At 43.0% G+C, this 17,437-nt stretch overlaps 1 long non-coding RNA gene and 1 pseudogene across 2 annotated transcripts in view; both read right to left on the reverse strand.

Annotated features, from left to right (window-relative positions):
• Positions 1 to 17,437, reverse strand: part of LOC308611648 (centrosomal protein of 78 kDa-like) — a 400,758-nt pseudogene that overhangs the window by 277,824 nt on the left and 105,497 nt on the right. The window lies entirely within an intron of this gene.
• Positions 9,959 to 17,437, reverse strand: part of LOC308611638 — an 87,569-nt gene continuing 80,090 nt past the window's right edge. The window contains exon 5 of the long non-coding RNA XR_014014992.1: positions 9,959 to 10,033. This is a non-coding gene — a long non-coding RNA (uncharacterized lncRNA). The remainder of the gene's footprint in view (positions 10,034 to 17,437) is intronic.

The raw sequence follows: 17,437 nt of genomic DNA on the forward strand, positions 1-17,437 counted from the left end.
ACACCTATCCTTCTCAAACTCTTCCAAAATATAGCAGAAGGAGGAACACTCCCAAACTCATTCTACAAGGCCACCATCACCCTGATACCAAAACCAGACAAGGATGTCACAAAGAAAGAAAACTACAGGCCAATAACACTGATGAACATAGATGCAAAAATCCTCAACAAAATACTAGCAAACAGAATCCAACAGCACATTAAAAGGATCATACACCATGATCAAGTGGGGTTTATTCCAGGAATGCAAGCATTCTTCAATATACGCAAATCAATCAACGTGATATACCATATTAACAAATGGAAGGAGAAAAACCATATGATCATCTCAATAGATGCAGAGAAAGCTTTTGACAAAATTCAACAACCATTTATGATAAAAAACCTGCAGAAAGTAGGCATAGAGGGAACTTTCCTCAACATAATAAAGGCCATATATGACAAACCCACAGCCAACATTGTCCTCAATGGTGAAAAACTGAAAGCATTTCCACTAAGATCAGGAACAAAACAAGGTTGCCCACTCTCACCAATCTTATTCAACATAGTTTTGAAAGTTTTAGCCACAGTAATCAGAGAAGAAAAGGAAATAAAAGGAATCCAAATCGGAAAAGAAGAAGTAAAGCTGTTACTGTTTGCAGATGACATGATACTATACATAGAGAATCCTAAAGATGCTACCAGAAAACTACTAGAGCTAATCAATGAATTTGGTAAAGTAGCAGGATACAAAATTAATGTACAGAAATCTCTGGCATTCCTATACACTAATGATGAAAAATCTGAAAGTGAAATCAAGAAAACACTCCCATTTACCACTGCAACAAAAAGAATAAAATTTCTAGGAATAAACCTACCTAAGGAGACAAAAGACCTGTATGCAGAAAATTATAAGACACTGATGAAAGAAATTAAAGATGATACAAATAGATGGAGAGATGTACCATGTTCTTGGATGGCAAGAATCAACATTGTGAAAATGACTCTACTACCCAAAGCAATCTACAGATTCAATGCAATCCCTATCAAACTACCACTGGCATTTTTCACAGAACTCGAGCAACAAATATCACAATTTGTATGGAAACACAAAAGACCCCGAATAGCCAAGGCAATCTTGAGAACGTAAAACCGAGCTGGAGGAATCAGGCTCCCTGACTTCAGACTATACTACAAAGCTACAGTAATCAAGACAGTATGGTACTGGCAGAAAAACAGAAAGATAGATCAATGGAACAGGATAGAAAGCCCAGAGATAAACCCACACACATATGGTCACCTTATCTTTGATAAAGGAGGCAGGAATGTACAGTGGAGAAAGGACAGCCTCTTCAATAAGTGTTGCTGGGAAAACTGGACAGGGACATGTAAAAGTATGAGATTCGATCCCTCCCTAACACCATACATAATAGTAAGCTCAAAATGGATTAAAGATCTAAATGTAAGGCCAGAAACTATCAAACTCTTAGAGGAAAACATAGGCAGAACACTCTATGACATAAATCACAGCAAGATCCTTTTTGACCCACCGCCTAGAGAAATAGAAATAAAAACAAAAATAAACAAATGGGACCTAATGAAACTTAAAAGCTTTTGCACAGCAAAGGAAACCATAAACAAGACCAAAAGACAACCCACAGAATGGGAGAAAATATTTGCAAATGAAGCAACGGACAAAGGATTAATCTCCAAAATGTATAAGCAGCTCATGCAGCTCAATAACAAAAAAACAAACAACCCAATCCAAAACTGGGCAGAAGACCTAAATAGACATTTCTCCACAGAAGATATACAGACTGCCAACAAACACATGAAAGAATGCTCAACATCATTAATCATTAGAGAAATGCAACTCAAAACTACAATGAGATATCATCTCACACCAGTCAGAATGGCCATCATCAAGAAATCTAGAAACAATAAATGCTGCAGAGGGTGTGGAGAAAAGGGAACACTCTTGCACTGCTGGTGGGAATGTGAATTGGTACAGCCACTATGGAGAACAATATGGAGGTTCCTTAAAAAACTACAAATAGAACTACCATATGACCCAGCAATCCCATTACTGGGTATATACCCTGAGAAAACCATAATTCAAAAAGAGTGATGTACCAAAATGTTCATTGCAGCTCTATTTACAATAGCCCAGAGATGGAAACAAGCTAAGTGTCTATCATCAGATGAATGGAAAAAGAAGATGTGGCACATATATACAATGGAATATTACTCAGCCATAAAAAGAAATGAAATTGAGTTATTTGTAGTGAGGTGGATGGACCTAGAGTCTGTCATACAGAGTGAAGTAAGTCAGAAAGAGAAAGACAAATACCGTATGCTAACACATATATATAGAATTTAAGAAAAAAAATGTGATGAAGAACCTAGGGGTAAGACAGGAATAAAGACACAGACCTGGGGCTTCCCTGGTGGCGCAGTGGTTGAGAGTCTGCCTGCCGATGCAGGGGACACGGGTTCGTGCCCAGGTCTAGGAAGATCCCACATGCCGCGGAGCGGCTGGGACTGTGAGCCATGGCGGCTGAGCCGGCGCGTCCGGAGCCTGTGCTCCGCAACACGAGAGGCCACAACAGTGAGAGTCCCGCGTACTGCAAAAAAAAAAAAAAAAAAGACACAGACCTTCTAGAGAATGGACTTGAGGATATGGGGAGGGGGAAGGGTAAGCCGTGATACACTACCAAATATAAGGTCGCTAGCTAGTGGGAAGCAGCCGCATAGCACAGGGAGATCAGCTCGGGGCTTTGTGACCACCTGGAGGGGTGGGATAGGGAGGGTGGGAGGGAGGGAGACGCAAGAGGGAAGAGATATGGGAACATATGTTTATGTATAACTGATTCACTTTGTTATAAAACAGAAACTAACACACCATTGTAAAGCAATTATACTCCAATTAATATGTAAAAAAAAATGTCATGAAGAACCTAGGGGTAAGACAGGAATAAAGACACAGACCTACTCGAGAATGGACTTGAGGATATGGGGAAGGGGAAGGGGAAGCTGTGACAAAGCGAGAAAGTGGCATGGACATATATACACTACCAAACGTAAAATAGATAGCTAGTGGGAAGCAGCCACGTGGCACAGAGACATCAGCTCGGTGCTCTGTGACCACCTAGAGGGGTGGGATAGGGAGGGTGGGAGGGAGGGAGACGCAAGAGGGAAGAGATATGGGAACATGTGTGTATGTATGACTGATTCGCTTTGTTATAAATCAGAAACTAACACACCATTGTAAAGCAATTATATTCCAATAAAGATGTAAAAAATATATATAAATGGTTTAAAACAGCACGTAAATATCTATGTATTGCTAGAAAAGAGATAATTTAATGATGAGCTTTCTTTATTAGTCATATTTTATACTGTTAGAAGAATGAGACTGTCAACTGAATTCTGTTCCCCCAAAATTCATATATTCAAGCTCTAAGAAAGTGATGGTATTTGGAGATGGGACCTTTGGCAGGTAATTGGATTAAATGATGTCATGAGGATTAGGCTCTATTAGTGCCCCTATAAGAAGAAACCAGAGAATTTTTTCTGTCTCTCTCCAACATGTGAGGACACAGTGAAAAGACAGTTGTCTGCAAGCCAGCAAGAGAGCCCTCACCAGGCACTGAATTGGCCAGCACCGTGATCTTAGACTTCCAAGCCTCTAGAACTGTGAGTTGTTAAAGTCACTAAGCCTATAGTATTATGTTATGGCAGCTTGAGCTATAAGAGTACTAAATGGAAGAGACATGGAGGAACCCTAAACGCATATTGCTAAATGAAAGATGCCAAACTGAAATGGATACATGCTGTATGATTTCAGCTATAGGACATCCTGGAAAACGGAGGGCACTTAACCTATTCTGTATGACACTGTAATGGTCAATGCTTGTCATACATTCGTCAAAACCCATAGGATATACAACAGAGTAAACTGTAATGTAAACTATGGATATTAGTTAATAATAATGTATGAACATTGGCTCATCAATTGTAAAAAAATGCCCCACACTAATGCAAGACGTTAATAATAGGGGAAAGTGTGGTTTGGGGAATAGATGTGAGGGGGTGTATGGGAACTCAATACTCTGCTCAAAAATTCTCTTTAGGGCTTCCCTGGTGGCGCAGTGGTTGAGAGTCCGCCTGCCGATGCAGGGGACACGGGTTCGTGCCCCTATCCCGGAAAATCCCACGTGCCGCGGAGCGGCTGGGCCCGCGAGCCATGGCCGCGGAGCCTGTGTGTCCGGAGCCTGTGCTCCGCAACGGGAGAGGCCACAGCAGTGAGAGGCCCGCGTACAGCAAAAAAAAAAAAAAAAAAAAAAAAAAAAAAAAAAAAAAAAAATTCTCTTTAAACTTAAAACTACTGTAAATATAGTCTACCAATTTATTTAAACAAAATAAATCTAAGTTGCCTCATCATATTGTGAGGTTAGTAACCATCTTATAGTTTTTCTATATTCTATTTCTATTTCTAAAGACCTACTTCCTTAATGTTCATTTCTATCTTCTTTTATCCTTGTAAAAAATATATCAAATGTTTTGTATTATTTCACCTCCCAGCCTATTATCTTTTTAGTTATATGTCTTTCACAAACATTCATTAGAAACTACATTAGATATCCTTGACTTATTACACTCTATGCCCATTACTATTTTCACCACCTCCCTCGTAATGCTTGAACCTTGGCTATGACCCATTGTCACCTCTGGACAAATCGTTTCTGCTCTATTTCCTGTCTTCTGTCCTTCTGGGCCACTTCTATCTACCATCATTACCCAAAGAACTAACTTTACAGATTCTATATGCCAGTGTGTAAGACTTGCAGTGTTTTAAGAAGTATCCCAACTTCATGATGGTGATTTGGGGTCATTACTAAAGCACTCAGGATCATACATATTCTTTTAAGGTAGTTTTACAGGACAACGCACATTGGTATTTTTCTCCTATTAACAGAGTAGGAAATTGTGGGTTGATGTGCAGTTATTTCGATTAAGAAAGCAAGATATGAACACTGCTTCTTTGCTGGGGTACTTGGCACTGCTCTTTCTCGTGCTGGGACATATTTTGCGCCTTTACAGCCTTGCATCTAGGCGTACTGATCAGACTAATGTTTGGCTTTATTGGATACGTTGACCAGTCTGATTGATATTCTGGTACATACAGGGTACTTGGTCATGGTTGCTCACCTCTGAACCTCAGCTTCATCACCTGCAAAGTTCAACTAATAGCATATCCGCTTTGTGGGGTTTTTAGGGATTTGGCAAGCGTCATAGTGCCTGGTACATGCTAGAGACTCAGGTGATGCAGTAATTACTCAAATGTGCATTTTCAGTGGATCCTTCCCACCTGGACAGGGTGACTTAGCCTTGGGAGAGTAAGAGCAGGACAAACAGCAAGGACAGCATGGGCCAAGGGAAGGAGGTGAAAACTGACATGCAGGGAGCCCTCTTGCTGGTATCACCAGAGGGCCCATAGTGAGCCAGGATGTGGGGAGAGACTGGCCGCTCAGTAAGACCAGGCCAAGAAAGGCCGTGTGAGGGGGCTTAGCTTTTACCTTGTGGTAGAGGCCATCCAAAGGAGAAAGTGGAAGATGGGTAGGTATAGACTTCTCCCTTAGGAATTGTCCTCAGGGTCTGTTTATCTCCTGGCAGGGTGCGTTCAACGAGTTGGCCGCTCCAGCACATTCTAGAGAGGACTGGCCAGGTCTGACCTTCTGGAGATACAGCCCTGACCTCCTGGCCACCTCACTGAGGAGAGGGCTCATGGGGGAATCAGCTTCACTCTGCATCTGTCCACCAGTCCTGCACCCTGGACTCCAGGACCACTCACTTGCAAAAGGCACATCCAGCTGCCAGAGGAAGTGACATTTCCTGACTCATCTGGCTAAGAATGAGCAGAGGATCGCTGACCATTCCAGGGGAGTAGATGCCACAGAAGATCAGGATGCGGACAAGCCACAGAAGATCAGAAGGAACAAAGGTCAGTCCACGTGGGAGTTCACATGGGTGCCTCACAGTCCCCAACAGGCCCTCGAGTTTCCCTTCCAGCCCAACACACACTCCACCTGCCCACAGTCACCTGTGCCACCATCACAGAGCCCCACAGAGCTCCAAACATCCTCAAACACACAAACTCCCTACTTATGAGCAAATGCCTGACTGTGTGCCCAGAACCCTCCTGCTCCAATATACATGCACTACAAACCCCAATAAAATCACAGCCACAGTCTTGAATACAAAAACACACCCCCAACGGCCCCTGATAATCAAACACCTAAATCCTCATACCCCACAAAAATCCACCCAACCCCATATAACCCCTCAATGCAAACACACAAACCCTTCAACAATAGCCAAATATATTCAAACCAAACTCACAGACTTCTTAATATAAGACACAACCCCCCAAATCCAAGTAGAACACATACAGTCCCACACAGATGTCAACATCCACGTATGTACAATGCCTCAGAAGCTGAGACAAACACAAAATACCATTAGAGAGACGCAATGTTTCCAACCTTCTCCTAAATACTCCCCCCAGAACACATCATGACCTCACACCCCCAATACAAACATACACCCATCTCCCTCTTGAGATACTATAAACAGCCTCTGACACATCCCCTGATTATACACACACAGCTAGCAGCCCCAATTTACACTGACAACCCCAATCTCTGCAAATTCCTCCACATCAAAAATACACTCCCTGAACTCTTACCCTACAGGATGAGCATGTGTATAACCCCTGCACTCTGAATACACACAGATCCAACACACAAAGCATTAAAATGCATACCCCTACCTCTTCTCAAATGCCTGCACACATAGCCTCAAAACACCCAGAAGCAGCCCACCACCCAGCCACACCATGCTACACCAACCGTACACTCACAAAGGCACTCATGCCCCTCATCTCTCCCCAGATCACACATACACAGTCTCTACACAGCTTTACTATTATCCCAAACCATCCTATGCCCTAAACATACATCCAAGAGTTCCCCACACAGCCCTAACCGATGATAGAGGCAGCTGTACCAGGGGCATCACGGTACCCTGAACGGGCAAATGCCGCTGAGGTAAGTGCCTCCTATGTTGCTGCATTTCTTGCTGCTGTTGCAAGTCATCCCTTGACCCCACCCAGGCTGACTGGGACACCCTAAACAGGAAGTGGCAGCGTATGAGTCAGGAAGAGGAAACTCCATTCCAGGTGTTCCCTGTCACCATCCATTGCACCAAAACATCAGATGACCAGCATGAACAAGAAACAGAGACATGTAACTATACCATGGTTGAAAGGCAAATTTTTCTAGAAAACATTTGTCCAAGGGAAGGGGGAGAAGGGTGTTCCCCCTAATTCTAAAGCCATGCAGTTACGATTCAAAGAAACGGCAGATACAGTCCAACAGGCGTGGGACTGCATCCATGTTGTAGCTGGATACGAAAAAGATAAGTTTTCGGAAGCCCCAAATCTCGCTTGCCAGTAAAGGCACATGGGCCCCGCTGCCCCATTGGCCAGGAACCCAGCAGAGGACCCTTAAGGGATATAGGGACTTCTGGGACCCTTACTGAGCTCCACCAAGGGGTGGTGCCATCACACAGCTCCATCCTTCATGAGATGACTAACAGACCTCCCTGTATTGGCAGCTCTGGAGATCGGGGGTCCCTAATGATGTCAACTTGAGACCGCCCAAGCACAAGTTAGAAATTTTTGCTCAGGCGCTGCAGACTCTTCAGGAGACTGGAGTGATGGGTAGCCGTCACCTCTCCGAATCCTCTACCCTGACCTCTGCCAACGCCTCTGCCTTAGGGACCTGGCAGATCCCTGGAGCGTGGCCCTCCTCTGGGACACTTGCCCATATACTTCTCTAATTTTCCTTGGGACACACATAAACAAATTTTCTTATGGCTCTCATTGACCACGGGAGCTCAAATTACAGTGCCTCCTGGGAACCCCTCCAATTATAAGCAAGGGCCACACTTTAGATTACAAGGCATAGTAGTCAGGGGAGTAGAAAGCATTCAACTTCCATTGAATGTCACTATTGAAACAATCTTTATTAGAAATCTTTTAGTGGTGGTAGCCCCTTTGGCCCTACCCTTTCCCGTTACAGCTATGGATGCCTTGATGTACTGCAACGCCATTTGGAACAAACCCAAATTCCTGGCCTTCCTGGTGGAAGCTGAAACTGGGAGCCCATAAGACTGCCACCTAAGACAGTAAATATCCCCCAATAACATGTATGACAGGGGGCTGTGGGATTGCAGCCCATAATTCAGAATTTATGAAAAGAAGAAGTCATTAAACACACCATTTCTCCTTTTCAATTTCCCCATTTGGCTGCTATTAAAGCCTGCTATTAATGAGTGGTGACTTATAATCAACTACCGAAATATAAGTGCTGCTCCCCACTATTAAGGCTCCCATTTCCAACATTGTCCAGTTCATTAAGGATATCCAAAGGGCTCCAGGGAATTACTTTGCTGTGACAATCTAGCTGTTATGTTCTATTCAGTACCAGTTATTAAGGAGTCCCAGCTGCAGTCTACTTTTACTTCAGAAGGCACCCAGTATGTTTTAACCTGTCTGCCTACTGGCTATCTTAACAGCCCAGCTATTGCCCACAGTCTTTGCTGGCAAGACCTGGGGTCCCCTTGCACCGTCTGGCACTATACTGAGGTTCTAATCCACAGCCCCTCAGGAGACTGGTGCACAAGGCCCTAACATGGTTGGTGACCCATCTATAACATACAGGTGGGCTATTTATTGCCCCACATAAAATTCAAGGGCTGTCCACAACTATTAAATTTCTGGGCATTAACTGATCCTCTAAAAGCCAGAAAATTCCTTTTGCAGCTAAACCTCAGCTGTTAACTATTCAGCCCCCCAACACACTATAGCAAGCCCAACACATCTTACTTAGGTCTCTCCACACTTTGGAGGCAACGAATACCACACTTGTCCATCATTCTTAGACCCATTTATGCAGCCACGTACAAACCCTCCATAGTTTACTGGCCAAGAGCTAAACAATAAGCTTTATAGCAGGCACAAAGCTCAATTAGTCAAGCCCTCCCACTGGTTCCCCCTGGCTGCTCCTTCTGGGCTGAGAATGGACTATGTGTCCCGGACCCTTTGGACTAACACAGTTCCTCCTAGCTGCCTGTGGGCTTCTGCACCAGACGGCTGCTCTCCACACCACTACACCCCCTCAGAACCGATTTGGGAACTGGTTCCTTGGTTTTGGTCTTGGTTTTGTGTGCACTGATGCCAGAATTTGTTTGCGTCTTTTGCGTTTGGGTGTACAAAATGGGAAATACTCCATCAACCCTGAAGGAGAGCCCTTTGGGTGGGGCCTATAGTAGATAAATGGGTGTAACATAGCCCTGAGCCTATGACTAAGAAAGACATGTATACTATTGTAATAGGGTGTGGACCCAAAATATAAGATCACAAGGGCGGTAGCCCCTAAATGGCTCACTCAATTTTTATAGGATCTCGCAGTTAGAAGTGTTTTGCAAAACAGCAAGCTGCACCGGCAGTTGTTCCACCTGCTCACCCTCCCCCTATGCCGCCATCATATTCACCACCTCCTGTTTCCCCTACCCACGGGGATCAAATAGAAGTTTCTGTGTTAACCCCCAGAGGACAGGAGCCTGATTTAGTATCACCATCTAAGACTCCACAAGCCACCCAATTTGGACTGGGAGCCACATCCACAGCAGGGCAAGTTCCCTTGTGCGGACATCCTATAAGAGGCCAGGGGACTCCCTTGGCCTTGAGGCGTCCGATTCTAATTTCCCCACAGGAGCCCCAGGGAACTTTGACAGTGGGGAACGAGTTGATTGACTCTCCAATAGATACCACTCCCCAAACCCTCCCTGTTTATCTTAAGAGGCTTGTAAATATTAAACAAAGGGGAAACAAAGTCATCCTAGGAAAAACTTGCCTGTATCTTTGAGATGCAAATGTCCTTTCTGGTCTTCTCAGGAACTCTCATCTCTGCCATCTTTCTAAAATGCACCTTTTTGAAAGAGGGTAAAGTAATTTAGAAACTGACTTATCAAGGATAAATCAAAAACCTAAGTGTCTTTTCTGTAAAAATTCAGCCATCTAGACAAGTGAGTTGGATTTGTTCCATCTGCCAGAAACCTAATTTGAATCCAACCTCTTTTTCTAAACTGATGGGCTTCACATGGCTGTACCTGACTCAGTGCTGAAATTCTGAAATGACAACCATGACGTCTCTGTATGTTTGTGTCCTTGTATGTGTCTTTGTCTTTGGATAACATTGCTGAGGTTGATTTGTGGATGAGCTCTATTTAATTGGCTTAAAGAAAAGTAAGCACTTACACACCAAACTATTCTAAATACAAGAGAAACTGAGCTAAATGAGCTTCAGGTTCATGTGAACTGGGAAATAGTCAGTATTAATTAAGACCTGGTATTAACGTTCGTTTGTTGATCTAATTAATATAGACATGCTGTTAGAGTCATCAACATTAAGTATAATACTTTTATTGTGCCTAGGTTTAATATAAGCTAAATAAAATCTTGTTATATCTGTTGCAAATTTGTCAGCAAGGAAATAACTTGATGTGAAGAAACTTTTAAGGAAAGAAAATGCAAATGAGGTAAGAGCTTTAGGTGAACTTTTTAAAATACTTATCTTTTAGGAAGGTCTATCTAAAATTAATCTCTCCAGATATTTGACCACTTGAAAGTCAGAATTGTGCTAAAGTAAGTGACAGAAGGTTTATGGAAAGTGGACCCTGAAAAAAAGAGTTCTGTACGTGGTCAGGACTAAGTTTAAAATAAGTTTAATTGGGTAAATACGTTTTAAAAGTAAGCTGGTGCACAACTTGAATTTCGCTTTTCTCTCTGTTAAGAAGACAAGGTTTCTTAAGATTTTGGACTGCCTTTGATACCAGATTTTAAGTTTTTCTACCTTTTAAGAGATCTGTTCTGTACTTGCCTTTGAAATCTTTTATTGTTACTTTGGCTAAGTGAATAACTATTGTTTCACAGTGACATGGGATCCTATCTGTTTTAAACCCTTATTTTTTTGACAAAACTTCCCAAATCAAATTATAATGAAGTTCCTTTGACCTCTAGCTAACTTTGGGGTGCTTCAAAGGGCCCCTGAAACACCCCAAAGAGAGATATTAACTAATTAGGTTGAATGACACAGGAAGTGTTGTCAAATAAGCAATAAATCTTCTTAGGTTCTATTGTATGCCAAATGACACAGGTATTCTACAGATTATATGGAGTTCCTAAAATCTGGTATGTCCTGGTAAAATGTTACCAGTCAGAATTCTCTTTATTGTCTGAAAGTGTTGCATGTCACCGCAGTAACCACGTTACTTTCTCAATTGCACTGTAATCAGATTGAAACGTGCCTTCTTAAGTCTTTCACCATTGTACACAGTCATGGTTTCACTCTGATGCCTTTGCAAAAATGCTTCCTCTTCAAGAAGATTTATAGAAAGGACCTTTGCATAAATACAAGTTTCTGATTTTCAAACCATAAAGGTGAACTGGGTAAGAACTTGAAGAATTCTAAATGGGAAACCTGATGGCTTCATAAAGCTGTTAACAAAAACGATTAGTTGCACATGCCTGGGTAAAAGGGTTATACTTATGGTTATAATTTTGGTTATAATTATGGTTATAATTTTTATGGTTTCTATCTGAAAAATGACTGTTTTAACTCTGTGTTTTCCAGGTGTAAGCAAAACGCTCCCCTTCAACTCATTATGATTTACAGTCATTTGTTAAATTATACCCTTGTAAGCAGAATTGAAACATTTATCTTTTTCTCTCTACCTGGGTGATCCTGCCAGTAGCATATGCTTGTCCCAAAGATTAAGCCATGCACGTCTAAGTACGCACTGCTGGTACACTGAAACAGCGGATGGCTCACTAAATCAGTTATGGTACCTCTGGTCGCTCGCTATTGCAATTGGATTACAAGTAGTTATACTGATCATTGTTCTTTGTTTCCAGATTGTTTGCTCTTTGTGTCTCCCTGCTGTACTGTGTCTTTGTTAACGTTACTAGCTGCATTACTTATATCCTGTCTACTTTATAAGACTGGCGTCTCTTACAGTACCCAGTATGGAACCAGGCCTCCAACAATACTTCAGTGGCTAAACATCTTGAGAAAATAGACCACATTTATAACATGAAATAATTGTAATAGTGTGATTCTAGGTACAGGAGGAAGCAACAAGGGAAAATGTCTCCTGGATCATAATTAGATAGAGGATCCAGAAGATCTTTAATTAGCAATAGGGCCTAATCCAAAAACTAGCACCTGGAGTGGCATATCAAGAATTCTCCCCTGACCTGGGATGAGCCTCCCAGCGCCGTGGGACAAAATTTGATCCTGAAACGTCTCCCAAATATGGGTCAAAATCCTGACCAAGAGGAGAGGATCTGAGAAATGGAATATTTCCTGACACATCAGTCATTAGCGACTGCAGCCCCCCAACGTGAGCCGGTGAGCCCTGACGAAATTCAGGATATGAGAATATAGGACACAGGCCCCAGACAGCTGAGGTACATATCAAATGACCGATTTCAGTGAGCCCAGACCCTTGCATCTTCCCGTACATGGAAAAGTGCTGAATTCCTTAACTTGAGATGCTGCCTCCCAGGCTTGAAGCCCTCAAAATTCCCATCAAAGAGGTCGTAACTCTCAACTTTTAGGCTGAGAATATTTTTTTAAGGCTACAGGTGTAAAGGACACACTTTCCAGAGAGGAACAAAAAAACCAAAAACCCAGCGTTTGGAACACCGGCACCAATGGTGGACACTCCCGGAAAGATCCATCTGATGAAGCAATTAGAAGGGCCGTCACCCCCTTTTATCCACAAGACTGTGGAATGGACATTGACAGTAGGGAATTGTAACAGGGAAGAGCCAAATCGGACTCCACATGGGATCTGTTCCTTTTACTTTAACCTTTGCCTTCTGCTGCTTTTGTTCACTACAAGGATACTGTCTGTACCTGTACATAATGGCCTGCCTCGGGGAACCCTGTCCCTCTGTCTGAATGTTAAACCAAAGTGCCTTTGTTCAGGGAAACATATGGACTCCTTCCACCTGTGGATGGCTACAATTAAGAAGAAATTAACACATCTCCTCCCCGAGGCTGGCCATTCCAGGGGCTATTCGCAAAACTTATGGCCTTCTTACTTTACCTCCTCATCTCCTCCCCATCTCTGTATTATAAAAGAAACTGGCACCCAAACCCCGATAAGATGGTTATTTTGAGACTTTACTCTGCCATCTTCTCGGTCTGCTGGCTTTCTGAATAAAGTCATATTCCTTGCCTCAACACCTCATCTCCGATTTATGGCCTGTCGTGCGGCAAGCAGAGCAAGCTTGGACTTGGTAACATCTTTACTCAGGACACGGTGTCACAAAACGGGACACTGTTTTCTGTTTGTTTGTTTTGTTTTTGTTTTGGGCCGCGCCATGTGGCTTGTGGGATCTTAGTTCCTCGACCAGAGATCCAACCCGCGCTCCCTGCAGTGGAAGCTCGGAGTCCTAACCAATGGACTCCCAGGGAATTCCCATGGGACACTGTTACCTGGCAGTCACGGCCCTCACCTTTGTGAGGCAGAGGTAGTAGTGTAGCAGGACTGAGAACGGTGTGACGTTTAAAGATTAGGTGGTGAAAGCAGGATTTCACAGGACGTTAATCCAGTGATACTTGCGGAGAAATGTTGTCAATTCAGCGTTAAGAAGACTGTGGACAAGGTGTGGAGTTTGCAAATAAACTTCATTTCCTAGAGTCAAATCTGCCAAGGCTTCCACTAAATTTGCAGTTGTGGCTATAACCTTAAGACACCTGAGACAGGCAAAAGCAACTGAATCAAGTTGTATGCTATACCAGGCAATAGGCCTGTGTTTACTACCATGCTCACACAGTTCTGCACGGCCGGATTATGCCTTTCATGCACAAATAAAGTAAAAGGTTTTGAATAACCTAAAGTTAATCTATTAAGTAGAGATCTCTTTTCGAACTTAAAAGGGCTAATATACTTTGCCTCCAGTGGAGATCTCACCTTAAAGTATCTGGATCGGGCTTCCCTGGTGGCGCAGTGGTTGACAGTTCACCTGCCGATGCAGGGGACACGGGTTCGTGCCCCGGTCCGGGAAGATCCCACATGCCGCAGAGCGGCTGGGCCCGTGAGCCATGGCCGCTGAGCTTGCGTGTCCGGAGCCTGTGCTCCGCAACGGGAGAGGCCACAACAGTGAGAGGCCCGCGTACCGCAAAAAAAAAAAAAAAAAGTTTCCGGATCAACCTGAACCTGATCATTTGGGTAACCCTAAGGCAGGCAGTTCTTGCAGTGCTTGTTTTAGCCTTATAAAAACCTGCTTATGTTTATCTTCCCAAGCAAAGGATTCAGGAACTAAATCTTTAATAAGTTCACAGAGTGGAAGAGGTAACAGAAAAATTTGGAACCTAGAGCTTGCAATAACCAGCTAAACCTAGAAATCCACAATGCTAGCACTTAGTTGTGAGTCTAGGAAGTTCCTGTATCAGCCTAATTCTCTCTGGAGATAGCTGAATTCCTTCAGTGCTTAGATTACGTCCTAGGTAATGAACAGCGTCTACGGATAATTGTAATTTTTCCTTTGTTCTTTCTCAGCTAACTGTTGCAGCAAATAAATGGAATCTTTTATGAATGCCTTATGGAACCTTTACAGTAGCTGAGTACAGCAGGAGGTTATCTCCATATGGTAAAAAGGCTGATTTCTCAGGGAACTAGAGGGTACTTAAATCTTGGTGAAGTACTTGGGAGGAAAAAAGAAGGAGTCCCAGTGAACCCTTGAGGCATAAAAGTGCAGGTATATTGTTGATTGTTCCAAGTAAAGGCATGTAGATATTGGCTGTTGGGTCTCCGGGATGCTGAAGAAAGGTGAACAAAGGTCTCCAACTGTAAACCATTTCAAGTCAGTTCAAGCTTGTGACACAAGGGTGGCTAGGTTTGGAACAACAGGAAAACAGGGAAGAACTATTTTTATTAACAGCTCCCAAGTCCTGGACAAATCGCCATCCTGCCAGGTTTCCAACCAGGCAAGATTGGCATGCTGCAGGGACGAGTACACGAATGATTACCTCCTGGGCAATTAGGTCTTCTACAATAGCTATGGGACCTTGTATGACCGCAGGCTTTAATAGCTCTTGAGGAAACCTAGGGAGAGGTTTAGCTACATCTATCTGAATCTTTATAGGTTTGCATTTTTTTATTCTTCTGATGTTAACACTGTCAGAAGTAGCCCCCAAATTTGCAGGCATCCTGTCAGAAGTAGCCCCCAAATTTGCAGGCATCTCCATCCAATTAGGGAACTTTTGTTGAACTTCCGCTTTTAGGTCCAGGACAGATTGTAAGGAACATAACTGATCAGGTTCACGTTGATCAGGAAATTTTAAGGTGAGATCTCCACTGGAGGCAAAATGTACTGGCCCTTTGAAGTTAGAAAAGAGATCTCTACTGAATAGATTAACTGGGGCTATACTGCATAGCAGAAAGGAATCTTGGTTGAGATAAAAATTCTCTCTGAACTGTATTAGGTACTCCCACTATGGAAACATCCTCTTTACTCAGAGGGACCTGTTGTTCTTTGAGGGTGGGATTTAGAGTAGAAAGCACAGCTCTGGTTAGGGCTAGGGGTAGGGTGTTAAAGGGTTAGGTAATTATGTTTACAGTTAGGGTTAGAGTTTAATGTAGATTTCAAAGTAAATTATGAGAGTGGGGTTTAAAGTACAAAGCATAGCTCCAGTATCAACTAAAATTTGGCCGTTTTTCATTATATTTTCCTCTGGGCTGTTTAAGGTCATTGCTGCTAATAGTTTACCCTAACCTCTGGAGTTCTGCCAACTAGGGGAGAGGGTCATGGGGGGCCCTCCCTTTGAGACAGATACGAGAGCATTTGTGAAGAGTTTGCATAGGACCTTTGAGGACACCTCTTTTTCCAGTGTCCTCAGTGATTACAAATGAAACATCAACTTTGGGTCATCAAATTGATCATGGACCCCTAGGAGGTTGTAATGGGGGAGGCCCAGGTGTCATTTTGTGTCCCTTGCCTTAGAGCTGTTGTAACTGTAAGGCTATGAGCTTGGTGGATTTCTGTTTGTGATCTTGCTCCAAGGTCCTTTCAAAATGCTCAGCTATAGTCACGAGTTCAGTCAGGCCTATAGCCTCCCACCCTCTTTTCTGCCCTTTTATCAATCCACTCATCTCAGAAGATAATCCACTTACAAAGAGGGCAGTTAAAGCAGGCTGAGTGGCCTTTTTATTCCTTGGAACACCAACTGCTGTAAAAAGAGAGCTTCCAAACTGGTTCCAAAGTCTTCCACAGATTCACCCCTCTTTTGTTTGTACGAGTGAATAATACATCAATCATTATTAGGCCAATTAATAATAGACCAAGTGTGAGCAGGGAACATTTTAGGAATAGCTTATAAAAGATTAGTTGTTATTCTGCAAGCCTTTTTAGGTTGAGGATCTTGAATACCATCCTAGGGATTATGTCATTTTGCTTCCCACATCCATTCTGGGGCTTCCCCCAGTCCTACCAACATGTGTACAAGTGGATAAAGATCTAGCAGTTTGGGGACATACGCCCTGACAGTGACTCTAAGTTCTTTAAAAAATGTTGGGGGTTCCTCCAAGGTTTAGAGAATTCTTTGACTACAGCTCTCAGTTCAGTCTTTGACCAAGGGGTAAAGGACACCTGAGGGGGCTCACCTGCAACCTCAGGTAGTTTTACTTTAAATGGCAATTGTTAAATATTCTCTTTGGAATAGAGAAGTATTTCAGACAGGAAATGAGTAACACAAGAGTCCTCGGGTGACAACGGAAAGGGGGGGACAGTAGGAGGTGCGTCTGCAGTCACATCCGTCCTGCGGTCTTTTGTCTCAGGTACCTTTTGTCCCTTTAATTTTTCATTAGCTTTTTGTTCTCAGTCTCTAAACGAAGCTATTTTGGAATCTTGAAACCGTCTGCAAACTTTTACATACCAAGTAAAGCAGGCATCTCATTCTCCCTGTGCAATCTGTGAACCCTTGCTCTCTAGTGGTTTCCTTAAATGTACAATCTTGTCTAACTGGAACATGCCCCACAATGACCACTGTAATTCTAGATCAATATTAGTATAATTTTTCCATCTTTCTAAATATCTACAACCTCCAGGACCATAGTTCTTAAATATAAAATAAGCAGGTGTGCCAGAAGCTGGCATTCTCAACTCTTGGGCGATAAAGGATCTCATTTCCTTAGCTAGCCTTTGTCAACCCAAAAGAACACACAAAAAACCTGCGCCTTAATATATCAGCAGTAACAAAGAGATGTTACTATGTCCTGGACAAAAGAAGGCCTGGTATGCACCACCACCGATTCCCAGGGAT

Source organism: Mesoplodon bidens, assembly GCF_964165515.1.
Source record: "Mesoplodon bidens genome assembly, contig: HAP1_SCAFFOLD_118, whole genome shotgun sequence".
In the NCBI taxonomy this organism is placed as follows: domain Eukaryota; kingdom Metazoa; phylum Chordata; class Mammalia; order Artiodactyla; family Ziphiidae; genus Mesoplodon; species Mesoplodon bidens.